The sequence below is a fragment of the Schistocerca gregaria genome, unplaced genomic scaffold, assembly GCF_023897955.1.
Source record: "Schistocerca gregaria isolate iqSchGreg1 unplaced genomic scaffold, iqSchGreg1.2 ptg000131l, whole genome shotgun sequence".
NCBI lineage: Eukaryota > Metazoa > Arthropoda > Insecta > Orthoptera > Acrididae > Schistocerca > Schistocerca gregaria.
In genome coordinates, this window is record NW_026061717.1 from 2327520 (window position 1) to 2341054 (window position 13535).

The window sequence follows — 13535 nt, forward strand, 5'->3', positions numbered from 1 at the left end:
GTTAGAGACACTACTCCCTTGGAGGAAAGTGCGCATGGTGACTGTTGTATTCAATCCCGATGCAATTTCTTAGTTTCATCAACACTCTGATACTCCACAGATTACAGAATGCCTACAGATGTGCATCGGAAACTACTACTGGTCTTCCAGGGAACGATCAAAGCGTAGACTGTTTGAGACATTACTCCCATGGAGGAAAGTGCGCATGGTGAATGTTGTATTCTATCCTGATGCAATTTCTGTGTTTCATCTACACTCTGATAGTCCACAGATCACAGAATGCCACCAGATGTGCATCGGAAACTACTACTGGTCTTCCAGGGAACGATCAACACGTAGACTGTTTGAGACATTACTCTCATGGAGGTAACTGCGCATGGAGACTGTTGTATTCAATCCCGATGCAATTTCTGTGTTTCATCAACACTCTGATAGTCCACAGATTACAGAAAGCATCCAGATGTGCATCGGAAACTACTACTGGGCTTCCAGCGAACGATCAAAGCGTAGACTGTTTGAGACATTACTGTCATGGAGGAAACTGCGCATTGAGACTGTTGTATTCAATCCCGATGCAAATTCTGTGTTTCATCAACACTCTGATAGTCCACAGATTACAGAATGCCACCAGATGTGCATCGGAAACTACTACTGGTCTTCGAGGGAACGATCAAAGCATAGACTATTTCAGACATTACTCCCATGGAGGAAAGTGCGGAAGGTGACTATTGTATTCAATACCGATACAATTTCTGTTTCATCAACACTCTGATACTCCACAGATTACAGAATGCCACCAGATGTGCATCGGAAACTACTACTGGTCTTCCAGGGAACGATCAAAACGTAGACTGTTTGAGACATTACTTTTATGGAGGAAAGTGCGCATGGTGACTGTTGTATTCAATCCAGATGCAATTTCTGTGTTTCATCAACACTCTGATAGTCCACAGATTACAGAATGCCTCCAGATGTGCATCGGAAACTACTACTGGTCTTCCAGGGAACGATGAAAGCGTAAACTGTTTCAGACATTACTCCCATGGAGGAAATTGTTCATGGAGACTGTTGTATTCAATCCCGATGCAATTTCTGTGTTTCATCAACACTCTGATAGTCCATAGATTACAGACAGCATCCAGATGTGCATCGGAAACTACTACTGGTCTTCCAGGGAACGATCAAAGCGTAGACTGTTAGAGACATTACTCCCATGGAGGAAAGTCCGCATGGTGACTGTTGTATTCAATCCCAATTCAATTTCTGTGTTTCATGAACACTCTGATAGTCTACAGATTACCGAAAGAATACTGATGTGCATCGGGAAGTACTACTGGTCTTCCAGGAAACGATCAAAGCGTAGACTGTCAGAGACATTACTCCCATGGAGGAAAGTGCGCATTGTGACTGGTGTATTCAATCCATATGCAATTTCTGTGTTTCATCAACACTCTGATAGTCCACAGATTACAGAATGCCTCCAGATGTGCATCGGAAACTACTACTGGTCTTCCAGGGAACGATGAAAGCGTAAACTGTTTCAGACATTACTCCCATGGCGGAAACTGCTCATGGAGACAGTTGTATTCAATCCCGATGCAATTTCTGTGTTTCATCAACACTCTGATAGTCCACAGATTACAGAAAGCATCCAGATGTGCATCAGAAACTACTGCTGGTCATCCAGGGAACGATCTAAGCGTAGACTGTCAGAGACATTACTCCCATGGAGAAAAGTGCGCATTGTGACTGTTGTATTCATTCCCGATGCAATTTCTGTGTTTTATCAACACTCTGATAGTCAACAGATTACAGAATGCCTCCAGATGTGCATAGGAAACTACTACTGGTCTACAAGGGAACGATCAAAGCGTAGACTGTTAGAGACATTACTCCCATGGATGAAAGTCCGCATGGTGACTGTTGTATTCAATCCCGATGCAATTTCTGTGTTTCATCAACACTCTGATAGTCCACAGATTACAGAATGCCACCAGATGTGCATCGGAAACTACTACTGGTCTTCCAGGGAACGATCAAAGCGTAGACTGTTAGAGACACTACTCCCTTGGAGGAAAGTTCGCATGGTGCCTGTTGTATTCAATCCCGATGCAATTTCTTAGTTTCATCAACACCCTGATACTCCACAGATTACAGAATGCCTCCAGATGGGCTTCGGAAACTACTACTGGTCTTCCAGGGAACGATCAACACGTAGACTGTTTGAGACATTACTCTCATGGAGGAAACTGCGCATGGAGACTGTTGTATTCAATCCAGATGCAATTTCTGTGTTTCATCTACACTCTGATAGTCCACAGATTACAGAATGCCACCAGATGTGCATCGGAAACTACTACTGGTCTTCCTGGGAACGATCAAAGCATAGACTATTTCAGACATTACTGCCGTGGAGGAAAGTGCGGATGGTGAATGTTGTATTCAATCCCGATGCAAATTCTGTGTTTCATCAACACTCTGATAGTCCACAGATTACAGAAAGCATCCAGATGTGCATCGGAAACTACTACTGGTCTTCCAGGCAACGATCAAAGCGTAGACTGTTAGAGACATTACTCCCATGGAGGAAAGTCCGCATGGTGACTGTTGTATTCAATCCCGATTCAATTTCTGTGTTTCATGAACACTCTGATAGTCCACAGATTACAGAATGCCACCAGATGTGCATCAGAAACTACTACTGGTCTTCCAGGGAACGATCAAAGCGTAGACTGTTAGAGACACTACTCCCTTGGAGGAAAGTGCGCATGGTGACTGTTGTATTCAATCCCGATGCAATTTCTTAGTTTCATCAACACTCTGATACTCCACAGATTACAGAATGCCTACAGATGTGCATCGGAAACTACTACTGGTCTTCCAGGGAACGATCAAAGCGTAGACTGTTTGAGACATTACTCCCATGGAGGAAAGTGCGCATGGTGACTGTTGTATTCTGTCCTGATGCAATTTCTGTGTTTCATCTACACTCTGATAGTCCACAGATCACAGAATGCCACCAGATGTGCATCGGAAACTACTACTGGTCTTCCAGGGAACGATCAACACGTAGACTGTTTGAGACATTACTCTCATGGAGGAAACTGCGCATGGAGACTGTTGTATTCAATCCCGATGCAATTTCTGTGTTTCATCAACACTCTGATAGTCCACAGATTACAGAAAGCATCCAGATGTGCATCGGAAACTACTACTGGGCTTCCAGCGAACGATCAAAGCGTAGACTGTTTGAGACATTACTGTCATGTAGGAAACTGCGCATTGAGACTGTTGTATTCAATCCCGATGCAAATTCTGTGTTTCATCAACACTCTGATAGTCCACAGATTACAGAATGCCACCAGATGTGCATCGGAAACTACTACTGGTCTTCGAGGGAACGATCAAAGCATAGACTATTTCAGACATTACTCCCATGGAGGAAAGTGCGGAAGGTGACTATTGTATTCAATACCGATACAATTTCTGTTTCATAAACACTCTGATACTCCACAGATTACAGAATGCCACCAGATGTGCATCGGAAACTACTACTGGTCTTCCAGGGAACGATCAAAACGTAGACTGTTTGAGACATTACTTTTATGGAGGAAAGTGCGCATGGTGACTGTTGTATTCAATCCAGATGCAATTTCTGTGTTTCATCAACACTCTGATAGTCCACAGATTACAGAATGCCTCCAGATGTGCATCGGAAACTACTACTGGTCTTCCAGGGAACGATCAAAGCGTAAACTGTTTCAGACATTACTCCCATGGAGGAAACTGTTCATGGAGACTGTTGTATTCAATCCCGATGCAATTTCTGTGTTTCATCAACACTCTGATAGTCCATAGATTACAGACAGCATCCAGATGTGCATCGGAAACTACTACTGGTCTTCCAGGGAACGATCAAAGCGTAGACTGTTAGAGACATTACTCCCATGGAGGAAAGTCCGCATGGTGACTGTTGTATTCAATCCCAATTCAATTTCTGTGTTTCATGAACACTCTGATAGTCTACAGATTACCGAAAGAATACTGATGTGCATCGGGAAGTACTACTGGTCTTCCAGGAAACGATCAAAGCGTAGACTGTCAGAGACATTACTCCCATGGAGGAAAGTGCGCATTGTGACTGGTGTATTCAATCCATATGCAATTTCTGTGTTTCATCAACACTCTGATATTCCACAGATTACAGAATGCCTCCAGATGTGCATCGGAAACTACTACTGGTCTTCCAGGGAACGATGAAAGCGTAAACTGTTTCAGACATTACTCCCATGGAGGAAACTGCTCATGGAGACAGTTGTATTGAATCCCGATGCAATTTCTGTGTTTCATCAACACTCTGATAGTCCACAGATTACAGAAAGCATCCAGATGTGCATCAGAAACTACTGCTGGTCATCCAGGGAACGATCTAAGCGTAGACTGTCAGAGACATTACTCCCATGGAGGAAAGTGCGCCTTGTGACTGTTGTATTCATTCCCGATGCAATTTCTGTGTTTTATCAACACTCTGATAGTCAACAGATTACAGAATGCCTCCAGATGTGCATCGGAAACTACTACTGGTCTACAAGGGAACGATCAAAGCGTAGACTGTTAGAGACATAACTCCCATGGATGAAAGTCCGCATGGTGACTGTTGTATTCAATCCCGATGCAATTTCTGTGTTTCATCAACACTCTGATAGTCCACAGATTACAGAATGCCACCAGATGTGCATCGGAAACTACTACTGGTCTTCCTGGGAACGATCAAAGCATAGACTATTTCAGACATTACTGCCGTGGAGGAAAGTGCGGATGGTGAATGTTGTATTCAATCCCGATGCAAATTCTGTGTTTCATCAACACTCTGATAGTCCACAGATTACAGAAAGCATCCAGATGTGCATCGGAAACTACTACTGGTCTTCCAGGCAACGATCAAAGCGTAGACTGTTAGAGACATTACTCCCATGGAGGAAAGTCCGCATGGTGACTGTTGTATTCAATCCCGATTCAATTTCTGTGTTTCATGAACACTCTGATAGTCCACAGATTACAGAATGCCACCAGATGTGCATCAGAAACTACTACTGGTCTTCCAGGGAACGATCAAAGCGTAGACTGTTAGAGACACTACTCCCTTGGAGGAAAGTGCGCATGGTGACTGTTGTATTCAATCCCGATGCAATTTCTTAGTTTCATCAACACTCTGATACTCCACAGATTACAGAATGCCTACAGATGTGCATCGGAAACTACTACTGGTCTTCCAGGGAACGATCAAAGCGTAGACTGTTTGAGACATTACTCCCATGGAGGAAAGTGCGCATGGTGACTGTTGTATTCTATCCTGATGCAATTTCTGTGTTTCATCTACACTCTGATAGTCGACAGATCACAGAATGCCTCCAGATGTGCATCGGAAACTACTACTGGTCTTCCAGGGAACGATCAACACGTAGACTGTTTGAGACATTACTCTCATGGAGGAAACTGCGCATGGAGACTGTTGTATTCAATCCCGATGCAATTTCTGTGTTTCATCAACACTCTGATAGTCCACAGATTACAGAAAGCATCCATATGTGCATCGGAAACTACTACTGGGCTTCCAGCGAACGATCAAAGCGTAGACTGTTTGAGACATTACTGTCATGGAGGAAACTGCGCATTGAGACTGTTGTATTCAATCCCGATGCAAATTCTGTGTTTCATCAACACTCTGATAGTCCACAGATTACAGAATGCCACCAGATGTGCATCGGAAACTACTACTGGTCTTCGAGGGAACGATCAAAGCATAGACTATTTCAGACATTACTCCCATGAAGGAAAGTGCGGAAGGTGACTATTGTATTCAATACCGATACAATTTCTGTTTCATCAACACTCTGATACTCCACAGATTACAGAATGCCACCAGATGTGCATCGGAAACTACTACTGGTCTTCCAGGGAACGATCAAAACGTAGACTGTTTGAGACATTACTTTTATGGAGGAAAGTGCGCATGGTGACTGTTGTATTCAATCCAGATGCAATTTCTGTGTTTCATCAACACTCTGATAGTCCACAGATTACAGAATGCCTCCAGATGTGCATCGGAAACTACTACTGGTCTTCCAGGGAACGATGAAAGCGTAAACTGTTTCAGACATTACTCCCATGGAGGAAACTGTTCATGGAGACTGTTGTATTCAATCCCGATGAAATTTCTGTGTTTCATCAACACTCTGATAGTCCATAGATTACAGACAGCATCCAGATGTGCATCGGAAACTACTACTGGTCTTCCAGGGAACGATCAAAGCGTAGACTGTTAGAGACATTACTCCCATGGAGGAAAGTCCGCATGGTGACTGTTGTATTCAATCCCAATTCAATTTCTGTGTTTCATGAACACTCTGATAGTCTACAGATTACCGAAAGAATACTGATGTGCATCGGGAAGTACTACTGGTCTTCCAGGAAACGATCAAAGCGTAGACTGTCAGAGACATTACTCCCATGGAGGAAAGTTTGCATTGTGACTGGTGTATTCAATCCATATGCAATTTCTGTGTTTCATCAACACTCTGATAGTCCACAGATTACAGAATGCCTCCAGATGTGCATCGGAAACTACTACTGGTCTTCCAGGGAACGATGAATGCGTAAACTGTTTCAGACATTACTCCCATGGAGGAAACTGCTCATGGAGACAGTTGTATTCAATCCCGATGCAATTTCTGTGTTTCATCAACACTCTGATAGTCCACAGATTACAGAAAGCATCCAGATGTGCATCAGAAACTACTGCTGGTCATCCAGGGAACGATCAAAGCGTAGACTGTTTGAGACATTATTCCCATGGAGGAAAGTGCGCATGGTGACTTTTGTATTCAATCCCGATGAAATTTCTGTGCTTCATCACCACTCTGATAGTCCACAGTTTACCGAAAGAATACAGATGTGCATCGGGAAGTGCTACTGGTCTTCCAGGAAACGATAAAAGCGTAGACTGTCAGAGACATTACTCCCATGGAGGAAAGTGCGCATTGTGACTGTTGTATTCAATCCCGTTGCAATTTCTGTGTTTCATCAACACTCTGATAGTCCACAGATTACAGAATGCCTCCAGATGTGCATCGGAAACTACTACTGGTCTTCAAGGGAACGATGAAAGCGTAGACTGTTAGAGACATTACTCCCATGGAGGAAAGTCCGCATGGTGACTGTTGTATTCAATCCCGATGCAATTTCTGTGTTTCATCAACACTCTGATAGTCCACAGATTACAGAATGCCACCAGATGTGCATCGGAAACTACTACTGGTCTTCCAGGAAACGATCAAAGCGTAGACTGTTAGAGACACTACTCCCTTGCAGGAAAGTGCGCATGGTGACTGTTGTATTCAATCCCGATGCAATTTCTTATTTTCATCAACACTCTGATACTCCACAGATTACAGAATGCCTCCAGATGTGCTTCGGAAACTACTACTGGTCTTCCAGGGAACGATCAAAGCGTAGACTGTTTGAGACATTACTCGCATGGAGGAAAGTGCGCATGGTGACTGTTGTATTAAATCCCGATGCAATTTCTGTGTTTTATCAACACTCTGATAGTCCACGGATTACAGAAAGCATCAAGATGTGCATCGGAAACTACCACTGGTCTTCCAGGAAACGATCAAAGCGTAAAATCTTTGAGACATTACTCCCATGGAGGAAAGTGTTCATGGTGACTGTTTCATTCAATCCTGATGTATTTTCTGTGTTTCATCAACACTCTGATAGTCCACAGATTACAGAATGCCACCAGATGTGCATCGGAAACTACTACTGGTCTTCCTGGGAACGATCAAAGCATAGACTATTTCAGACATTACTGCCGTGGAGGAAAGTGCGGATGGTGAATGTTGTATTCAATCCCGATGCAAATTCTGTGTTTCATCAACACTGTGATAGTCCACAGATTACAGAAAGCATCCAGATGTGCATCGGAAACTACTACTGGTCTCCAGGGAACGATCAAAGCGTAGACTGTTAGAGACATTACTCCCATGGAGGAAGTAAGCATGGTGACTGTTGTATTCAATCCCGATTCAATTTCTGTGTTTCATGAACTCTCTGATAGTCCACAGATTACAGAATGCCACCAGATGTGCATCAGAAACTACTACTGGTCTTCCAGGGAACGATCAAAGCGTAGACTGTTAGAGACACTACTCCCTTGGAGGAAAGTGCGCATGGTGACTGTTGTATTCAATCCAGATGCAATTTCTTAGTTTCATCAACACTCTGATACTCCACAGATTACAGAATTCCTACAGATGTGCATCGGAAACTACTACTGGTCTTCCAGGGAACGATCAAAGCGTAGACTGTTTGAGACATTACTCCCATGGAGGAAAGTGCGCATGGTGACTGTTGTATTCAATCCTGATGCAATTTCTGTGTTTCATCTACACTCTGATAGTCCACAGATCACAGAATGCCACCAGATGTGCATCGGAAACTACTACAGGTCTTCCAGGGAACGATCAACACGTAGACTGTTTGAGACAATACTCTCATGGAGGAAACTGCGCATGGAGACTTGTATTCAATCCCGATGCAATTTCTGTGTTTCATCAACACTCTGATAGTCCACAGATTACAGAAAGCATCCAGATGTGCATCGGAAACTACTACTGGGCTTCCAGCGAACGATCAAAGCGTAGACTATTTCAGACATTACTCCCATGGAGGAAAGTGCGGAAGGTGACTATTGTATCCAATACCGATGCAATTTCTGTTTCATCAACACTCTGATATTCCACAGATTACAGAATGCCACCAGATGTGCATCGGAAACTACTACTGGTCTTCCAGGGAACGATCAAAACGTTGACTGTGTGAGACACTACTTTTATGGAGGAAAGTGCGCATGGTGACTGTTGTGTTCAATCCAGATGCAATTTCTGTGTTTCATCAACACTCTGATAGTCCACAGATTACAGAATGCCTCCAGATGTGCATCGGGAACTACTACTGGTCTTCCAGGGAACGATGAAAGCGTAAACTGTTTCAGACATTACTCCCATGGAGGAAACTGCTCATGGAGACTGTTGTATTCAATCCCGATGCAATTTCTGTGTTTCATCAACACTCTGATAGTCCATAGATTACAGACAGCATCCAGATGTGCATCGGAAACTACTACTGGTCTTCCAGGGAACGATCAAAGCGTAGACTGTTAGAGACATTACTCCCATGGAGGAAAGTCCGCATGGTGACTGTTGTATTCCATCCCAATTCAATTTCTGTGTTTCATGAACACTCTGATAGTCTACAGATTACCGAAAGAATACTGATGTGCATCGGGAAATACTACTGGTCTTCCAGGAAACGATCAAAGCGTAGACTGTCAGAGACATTACTCCCATGGAGGAAAGTGCGCATTGTGACTGTTGTATTCAATCCAGATGCAATTTCTGTGTTTCATCAACACTCTGATAGTCCACAGTTTACAGAATGCCTCCAGATGTGCATCGGAAACTACTACTGGTCTTCCAGGGAACGATGAAAGCGTAAACTGTTTCAGACATTACTCCCATGGAGGAAATTGCTCATGGAGACTGTTGTATTCAATCCCGATGCAATTTCTGTGTTTCATCAACACTCTGATAGTCCACAGATTACAGAAAGCATCGAGATGTGCATCAGAAACTACTACTGGTCTTCCAGGGAACGATCAAAGCGTAGACTGTTTGAGACATTACTCCCATGGAGGAAAGTGCGCATGGTGACTTTTGTATTCAATCCCGATGCAATTTCTGTGCTTCATCACCACTCTGATAGTCCACAGTTTACCGAAAGAATACAGATGTGCATCGGGAAGTACTACTGGTCTTCCAGGAAACGATAAAAGCATAGACTGTCAGAGACATTACTCCCATGGAGGAAAGTGCGCATTGTGACTGTTGTATTCAATCCCGTTGCAATTTTTGTGTTTCATCAACACTCTGATAGTCCACAGATTACAGAATGCCTCCAGATGTGCATCGGAAACTACTACTGGTCATCAAGGGAACGATGAAAGCGTAGACTGTTAGAGACATTACTCCCATGGAGGAAAGTCCGCATGGTGACTGTTGTATTCAATCCCGATGCAATTTCTGTGTTTCACCAACACTCTGATAGTCCACAGATTACAGAATGCCACCAGATGTGCATCGGAAACTACTACTGGTCTTCCAGGGAACGATCAAAGCGTAGACTGTTAGAGACACTACTCCCTTGGAGGAAAGTGCGCATGGTGACTGTTGTATTCAATCCCGATGCAATATCTTATTTTCATCAACACTCTGATACTCCACAGATTACAGAATGCCTCCAGATGTGCTTCGGAAACTACTACTGGTCTTCCAGGGAACGATCAAAGCGTAGACTGTTTGAGACATTACTCGCATGGAGGAAAGTGCGCATGGTGACTGTTGTATTCAATCCCGATGCAATTTCTGTGTTTTATCAACACTCTGATTGTCCACGGATTACAGAAAGCATCCAGATGTGCATCGGAAACTACAACTGGTCTTCCAGGAAACGATCAAAGCGTAAACTCTTTGAGACATTACTCCCATGGAGGAAAGTGTTCATGGTGACTGTTGTATTCAATCCCGATGCAATTTCTGTGTTTCATCAACACTCTGATAGTCCACAGATTACAGAAAGCATCCAGATGTGCATCAGAAACTACTACTGGTCTTCCAGGGAACGATCAAAGCATAGACTATTTCTGACATTACTGCAGTGGAGGAAAGTGCGGATGGTGAATGATGTATTCCATCCCGATGCAAATTCTGTGTTTCATCAACAGTCTGATAGTCCTCATATTACAGAAAGCATCCAGATGTGCATCGGAAACTACTACTGGTCTTCCAGGGAACGATCAAAGCGTAGACTGTTAGAGACACTACTCCCTTGGAGGAAAGTGCGCATGGTAACTGTTGTATTCAATCCCGATGCAATTTCTTAGTTTCATCAACACTCTGATACTCCACAGATTACAGAATGCCTACAGATGTGCATCGGAAACTACTACTGGTCTTCCAGGGAACGATCAAAGCGTAGACTGTTTGAGACATTACTCCCATGGAGGAAGGTGCGCATGGTGACTGTTGTATTCAATCCTGATGCAATTTCTGTGTTTCATCTACACTCTGATAGTCCACAGATCACAGAATGCCACCAGATGTGCATCGGAAACTACTACTGGTCTTCCAGGGAACGATCAACACGTAGACTGTTTGAGACATTACTCTCATGGAGGAAACTGCGCATGGAGACTGTTGTATTCAATCCGGATGCAATTTCTGTGTTTCATCAACACTCTGATAGTCCACAGATTACAGAAAGCATCCAGATGTGCATCGGAAACTACTACTGGGCTTCCAGGGAACGATCTAAGCGTAGACTGTTTGAGACATTACTGTCATGGAGGAAACTGCGCATTGAGGCTGTTGAATTCAATCCCGATGGAATTTCTGTGTTCCATCAACACTCTGATAGTCCACAGATTACAGAATGCCACCAGATGTGCATCGGAAACTACTACTGGTCTTCGAGGGAACGATCAAAGCATAGACTATTTCAGACATTACTCCAATAGAGGAAAGTGCGGATGGTGACTATTGTATTCAATACCGATGCAATTTCTGTTTCATCAACACTCTGATACTCTACAGATTACAGAATGCCACCAGATGTGCATCGGAAACTACTACTGGTCTTCCAGGGAACGATCAAAACGTAGACTGTTTGAGACATTACTTTTCTGGAGGAAAGTGCGCATGGTGACTGTTGTATTCAATCCCGATGGAATTTCTGTGTTTCATCAACACTCTGATAGTCCACAGATTACAGAATGCCTCCAGATGTGCATCGGAAACTACTACTGGTCTTCCAGGGAACGATGAAAGCGTAAACTGTTTAAGACATTACTCCCATGGAGGAAACTGCTCATGGAGACTGTTGTATTCAATCCCGATGCAATTTCTGTGTTTCATCAACACTCTGATAGTCCATAGATTACAGAAAGCATCCAGATGTGCATCGGAAACTACTACTGGTCTTCCAGGGAACGATCAAAGCGTAGACTGTTTGAGACATTACTCCCATGAAGGAAAGTGCGCATGGTGACTGTTGTATTCAATCCCGATGCAATTTCTGTGCTTCATCACCACTCTGATAGTCCACAGTTTACCGAAAGAATACAGATGAGCATCGGGAAGTACTACTGATCTTCAAGGAAACGATCAAAGCGTAAACTGTCAGAGACATTACTCCCATAGAGGAAAGTGCGCATTGTGACTGTTGTATTCAATCCCGATGCAATTTCTGTGTTTCATCAACACTCTGATAGTCCACAGATTACAGAATGCCTCCAGATGTGCATCGGAAACTACTACTGGTCTTCAAGGGAACGATCAAAGCGTAGACTGTTAGAGACATTACTCCCATGGAGGAAAGTCCCCATGGTGACTGTTGTATTCAATCCCGATGCAATTTCTGTGTTTCATCAACACTCTGATAGTCCACAGATTACAGAATGCAACCAGATGTGCATCAGAAACTACTACTGGTCTTCCAGGGAACGATCAAAGCGTAGACTGTTAGAGACACTACTCCCTTGGAGGAAAGTGCGCATGGTGACTGTTGAATTCAATCCCGATGCAATTTCTTAGTTTCAACAACACTCTGATACTCCAGAGATTACAGAATGCCTCCAGATGCGCATCGGAAACTACTACTGGTCTTCCAGGGAACGATCAAAGCGTAGACTGTTTGAAACATTACTCGCATGGAGGAAAGTGCGCATGGTGACTGTTGTATTCAATCCCGATGCAAATTCTGTGTTTCATCAACACTCTGATAGTCCACGGATTACAGAAAGCATCCAGATGTGCATCGGAAACTACAACTGGTCTTCCAGGGAACGATCAAAGCGTAAACTATTTTGACATTACTCCCATGGAGGAAAGTGTTCATGGTGACTGTTGCATTCAATCCCGATGTATTTTCTGTGTTTCATCAACACTCTGATAGTCCACAGATTACAGAATGCCACCAGATGTGCATCGGAAACTACTACTGGTCTTCCAGGGAACGATCTAAGCATAGACTATTTCAGACATTACTCCCATGGAGGAAAGTGCGGATGGTGAATGTTGTATTCAATCCCGATGCAATTTCTGTGTTTCATCAACACTCTGATAGTCCACAGATTACAGAATGCCACCAGATGTGCATCGGAAACTACTAATGGTCTTCCAGGGAACGATCAAAGCGTAGACTGTTAGAGACACTACTCCCTTGGAGGAAAGTGCGCATGGTGACTGTTGTATTCAATCCCGATGCAATTTCTTAGTTTCATCAACACTCTGATACTCCACAGATTACAGAATGCCTACAGATGTGCATCGGAAACTACTACTGGTCTTCCAGGGAACGATCAAAGCGTAGACTGTTTGAGACATTACTCCCATGGACGAAAGTGCGCATGGTGA